Genomic DNA, 6,000 nt, shown 5'->3' with positions numbered 1-6,000 from the left:
CAACACCAGTTTGGAGGGCCAAGCCTTCTTCTCTAAAAAAGACAAGGCTCTGTGCAAGAAACACGCCAATACAGTCAAGATCTGACCCACCCTCAGGAGTGAAGAACAGAGTTGTTGATATTTTTGGTAGTTTTAAAAGATTGATTTACCTGATTAGGACTTTTATTAACATATGTTTGGTTATGGGGAGTTAAGCTTTATTTCATCTTCTCTGATGTATCTCTGTGTGTGTGTGTGTGTGTGTGTGTGTGTGTGTGTGTGTGTGTGTGTGTGTGTGTGTGTGTGTGTGTGTGTGTGTGTGTGTGTGTGTGTGTGTGTGTGTGTGTGTGTGTGTGTGTGTGTGTGTGTGTTGTTTACCATTCACCGCTTGTGCCATATAAAAAAGGGGAAAATATTTTGCTAAAATGAAGGTATGAAAAAGTACCCAGTGTATTTTCTACCGATTTAGATTCATTAGATATTTGAAGATTTGTTGAAGTCAGACAAAGTGCATGATGGGAGAAAGTATGTTGACTTGATTTTTCATGAAATATCTGATTGAAATGTTCTTTACATACAGTACAAGAATATACTGTAGTTAGGTGAACACGTAAGGTAGTGATACTCAAGTAGCGGCCCGGGGCCACATCTGGCTCATCATGATATTTATTGAAGCCCTCAACATGAATTTATTTCATAAATGAAAATCCACTACATATGATACCTTAGCATGTAGAGTAGTTAGTCTAATTAAAGTCTTATTTTAGCATATAATGGGGACCTTATCAAATGAACATTAATCAGTGGACATATTCAAATCAATTATCACCTTATTGAAAAAGAATGTGTTGTTGAGAACAACTAGGCCCCCCCCCCTCTCCCCTCATCTGTCTCTGTCTGTCTCTCTCTCTCTGCTGGTCTGTTTGAATCTGTAGACAGATCTGTATTTATCCTGGTAGTATATTTATTGGGGCTGGAGGGACGTAGGAATGTACTGTATTTTGGGCTTTCTAGGGTCAGTTGCACATAGTGGTTTACTGACAAAGTCAGACGGTCAGGACAGACAGCTGTTATTTTATTAGGTCAGGACAGACAGCTGTTATTTTATTAGGTCAGGACAGACAGCTGTTATTTTATTAGGTCAGGACAGACAGCTGTTATTTTATTAGGTCAGGACAGACAGCTGTTATTTTATTAGGTCAGGACAGACAGCTGTTATTTTATTAGGTCAGGACAGACAGCTGTTATTTTATTAGGTCAGGACAGACAGCTGTTATTTTATTAGGTCAGGACAGACAGCTGTTATTTTATTAGGTCAGGACAGACAGCTGTTATTTTATTAGGTCAGGACAGACAGCTGTTATTTTATTAGGTCAGGACAGACAGCTGTTATTTTATTAGGTCAGGACAGACAGCTGTTATTTTATTAGGTCAGGACAGACAGCTGTTATTTTATTAGGTCAGGACAGACAGCTGTTATTTTATTAGGTCAGGACAGACAGCTGTTATTTTATTAGGTCAGGACAGACAGCTGTTATTTTATTAGGTCAGGACAGACAGCTGTTATTTTATTAGCAGTAGGGGTTTTCTGAGTTTATTGTTGTATTGATTTTCAAAGTATTTTTATGGATTAAATTTCCATACATTTTAATCTAAACTTAGACACCATTTTGCTTTTGCTGCCACTGATGAATGCTTGCCTGTGTGGTGTTTATTGGTGTAATTCATTCCATTACCAATCGTATTTTCCATGATGTTACTCATCCAAACTACAGAATAAAAAATGTTAAAATTTTTCTCTACATCTCTACAATGTCAGTGTTATTGTGATTTGTATTAGACCTTTGTGGGAAGAACACAATTTTATTGAGAAATACAGTACATTAATCCAAGTGTATTGGTCTTCTATTTGTAAAAAATAAAACTAGAATTTCATATAAAGGCTTTGAAAGTAGTAAGGATTCAGTCATGTGTGTTTTTATGTTTTCATTGTTTGTCATCATGTCACTATAGAGATCCCAGATCAAAACGTCTAAATATGACTGGTTGATTCCATTAATACCCATATGTAGCCAACAGCGTGATGATGAAGCTCAAAACGTCTAAATATGACTGGTTGATTCCATTAATACCCATATGTAGCCAACAGCGTGATGATGAAGCTCAAAACGTTTGTACAGCTTTAATGCCAATTTATATTATGATTGGTGTTCAATAAACCAACCTTTCTTTGCTACACAGACATGATGCAGCAATGTAACAATATTGTTCAGTGTCAGATGAGGCCATACAGACAGGCACTGAGTCCCCTCACACGCTCACCTAGACGATCTCCAAGGAAACGGGAGGTCACATTTCTCTCAGGTGTCCTGTCTTGCCTCAAATGAATGATGACATTATGACACTACAAAAGTGCAGACTAGAATGTACCTTTTGAATAAACAATGACTGAAAAAAAGTTATAGGGGAAAATGTCAAGTGGTTGCATATTATGCAATAAAGATTTCCATCCGTAGATAAAGTGAAACGAAAGGGACACTTAGAACAGCGGGGGACCAAACTGTACTTCTCCAAGACGTCGGAGGTGGGAGCCCAACACCGGGCGGCGAAAACATAGCTAATGTTATGTAGAGCCCGGTCACTTGGAGAAGTTAGAAATCGACACAACACAAACGTAGTAAAACGAAGAAGCCTAGACGAAATTCTCAAAATAATTGTGACCAAACCATCATATCGGAATCCTTCTATTCTACGCGAGGAAAAGGTAAATTTGTTTAGAAAACCAGGTGTTTTCATAGCAAGCGCGAAGTTTTAGCTTGCAGCAATTCTGTTCGCTAGCTTGTATCCTCACTTCTGTCAGAATGTAAAAGTGGTGGTATTTTGTGTTTAGTTTGCGTGTCATGTAATTCAGTCATGATACACAGGTTTTGACGGCTGTGATTGATTAAATTAGCATCCCTGAACTATCACCAACCGACTCTGATTCGCCTGCTTCCTCTGCTCTGGTTTCAGGAGCTGGCGTTGATGTTTATCAGCATTTAGCAATTATCGCCACACAATAAATCTCCAAATGCCACTTTAGATCAAGTGATTTACTGTAGGCTAAAGCCCTAGAAAATACACCTCAAACGAGAAATACTTCTCAAATAGCCTAAGATTATAGCTTAATATTTGGATACATTTGCAAAAGGCTACTTTTACAATACCGTAAGACTTTTGATCAACTCTGATTTGCAATATTATGAGAGTAATCATAGAAAATTCTGCTTTATAATGGTTCCTCTTGATGATACAAGGAATGTTACCAATTGTGACTAGAGGGGTATGAGTGTTTTTGGTGTACCTGTGAAGTATTGTTTACTGTCTATTAATACAGTCCCAGTATGACCTTACACCCCTTGCTATCTCCTTGAAAGTGTCTCTTAATAATGAACTCTGTGTGATGTTGAAGTACAGCCTCGGGCAGAGTCCTGGATTGATACTGCTCATTATTTTAGATTTATTAGGATCCCCATTAACCAAGCTGCAGAAGACGCACAGTATGTACAGTCTTCTCAGCGCCTGGGGGGAGATATACTGTAGTATACTCACATATTAAGACGGAGTGGACCTGGGTTCAGTACAAGAGATTGGCCTACTGTACTGTTCTATCACACTGGGTGCATGTGTGTCTCTCTGGTCTAGTGGAGTTCTGTGATAAACTGGTGAACAGAACAAAGCATTGTGGGGTGGCGTGGCATGACTGTCTTTAAATGGGGTTTCAGTCCAATCAAATATTACCCTTGACCCCCATGCCACTATACACCAGTCGATGGGGTCTCAAGTCAACAGCCCCACGGCCATTGCAGTGGACCACCAAAAACATCACTGGCCTCCAGCTTATGAAGTTAGGCCAGGCCAGAACCCCAAGAGAAACCATCCATGCACAGCCTTATATTTTATACTAGTCTTCATCTTGGAGACGGATGTTGTGTCAAATGGGACCTTATTCCCTATGTAGTGCACTACTTTTGACCAAGTCTCATAGGGGTCTGGTCAAAAGTAGTACAATATATATGGTGCCATTTAGGATATAACATGCAGTCCTATTCAATACAGAGAGGATCATTGATGGAAGCCTGAGTGAGTGGTCTACAATGAACCACACAGTGGTCTCACTACCACCCAGGATTGGCAGCAGCACCACAGACACACCAACACCATAGCCTACAGGGATGTGGAGGGAGGCTGGAGGGTGGTTGGCAGGCCTGTGTTTTTGTGACCTACCACAGACTGAGGCTGGGAGTGTTTCACTGTTGGGGTCTGTGTGTTTCTGGCGTCGGAGTGTGTGTCTTCGTGTGTAACTTACCCACGTGGTGGTCTTGGGAGGTCTTGTTATGGTAGTTGTGTAAAGGTATTCGTCTCCGGTGTGAAAACGACTGTGTGATACAGGCCTGGCCACATGGGCAGTCTGGTAATAACCAGGATGTTGAAAATGAGACGCATTGATATTGGGAGGAGAGATGATGACAATGCACCTGCCAGGTATCTGTTGAACAAAACATTTGGTTTGTCACTGTGAATGATTGTCGTCTCCCTTGTGGCTACCGAGTGGGGCAGCGGTCTAAGACACTGCATCTCAATGCTAGAGGCGTCACTACAGACACCCTGGTTCGAATCCAGGCTGTATCACAACCGGCCGTGATTGGGTGTCCCATAGGGTGGTGCACAATGGGCCCAGCGTCGTCCGGGTTTGGCTGGTGTAGGCCCTCATTGGGTGTCCCATAGGGTGGTGCACAATGGGCCCAGCGTCGTCCGGGTTTGGCTGGTGTAGGCCCTCATTGGGTGTCCCATAGGGTGGTGCACAATGGGCCCAGCGTCGTCCGGGTTTGGCTGGTGTTGGCCCTCATTGGGTGTCCCATAGGGTGGTGCACAATGGGCCCAGCGTCGTCCGGGTTTGGCTGGTGTAGGCCCTCATTGGGTGTCCCATAGGGTGGTGCACAATGGGCCCAGCGTCGTCCGGGTTTGGCTGGTGTAGGCCCTCATTGGGTGTCCCATAGGGTGGTGCACAATGGGCCCAGCGTCGTCCGGGTTTGGCTGGTGTTGGCCCTCATTGGGTGTCCCATAGGGTGGTGCACAATGGGCCCAGCGTCGTCCGGGTTTGGCTGGTGTAGGCCCTCATTGGGTGTCCCATAGGGTGGTGCACAATGGGCCCAGCGTCGTCCGGGTTTGGCTGGTGTAGGCCCTCATTGGGTGTCCCATAGGGTGGTGCACAATGGGCCCAGCGTCGTCCGGGTTTGGCTGGTGTTGGCCCTCATTGGGTGTCCCATAGGGTGGTGCACAATGGGCCAAGCGTCGTCCGGGTTTGGCTGGTGTAGGCCCTCATTGGGTGTCCCATAGGGTGGTGCACAATGGGCCCAGCGTCGTCTGGGTTTGGCTGGTGTAGGCCCTCATTGTAAATACGAATTTGTTCTTAACGGACTTGCCTTGTTAAATAAAACTAATATTAAAAATGTGATCAATAAATAACCTACTAGATGTTGAAGACACACCAGTCCTGTGATTATGGAAGACTGCAGGGTCTGTGTTTCACAAGTGAGATAATATGTAAAATAATGTTTGACAGATTTCCAGGTATCTGCAGGTTACTCCTATTTCCTTTGAGTTAAAAACCTAAACCTATGGACTCCCCTATAGGGGGACACACACCGGGTAGTCATGGGTCTGAATCTAGGTCTGTCCGCAGGGCTAAGTTTAGCAAGCTGCGACCCCTCTCACCCCGACTTCCTCCCTTATAATTACAGGAAGTGAGCTCAGCCAATCAAAGAATAGTTCCTGGGCGCATATTAACAAGCTGCCAGTATTTGGGAAGAGGGGGGAAGGTTTTCCTCTTGGAGAATGTTTGAGAGATATTGAGAAAGTGTTGAAGAGGGTGGGACTGTCTGGTATCAATCTCAGTACTAATTTCATTTGTCCTATCAGGTTATTGAGGGATATCTTTGTTCATCCCTTATACTTTATAAATATCTTCAGGAGGATTTG

The 6,000-nt window shown here is 43.4% G+C and overlaps 1 protein-coding gene and 1 pseudogene across 1 annotated transcript in view; both read left to right on the top strand.

Moving 5' to 3' along the window:
- LOC109891735 (PDZ and LIM domain protein 5-like) overlaps window positions 1-1,933 on the top strand; it is a 117,108-nt pseudogene extending 115,175 nt beyond the window's left edge.
- A 594-nt stretch (window positions 1,934-2,527) lies between these two features.
- Window positions 2,528-6,000, top strand: part of LOC109892495 (bone morphogenetic protein receptor type-1B) — a 119,679-nt gene continuing 116,206 nt past the window's right edge. Inside the window, exon 1 of the mRNA XM_031826381.1 lies at window positions 2,528-2,743. The gene's annotated coding sequence lies outside the window, so the exon portion shown is untranslated. The remainder of the gene's footprint in view (window positions 2,744-6,000) is intronic.

Source organism: Oncorhynchus kisutch, linkage group LG6 (assembly GCF_002021735.2).
Source record: "Oncorhynchus kisutch isolate 150728-3 linkage group LG6, Okis_V2, whole genome shotgun sequence".
Taxonomy (NCBI): domain Eukaryota; kingdom Metazoa; phylum Chordata; class Actinopteri; order Salmoniformes; family Salmonidae; genus Oncorhynchus; species Oncorhynchus kisutch.
Note: the sequence above shows the minus strand (reverse complement) of the source record. Positions and strands in the feature narration are given on the sequence as shown.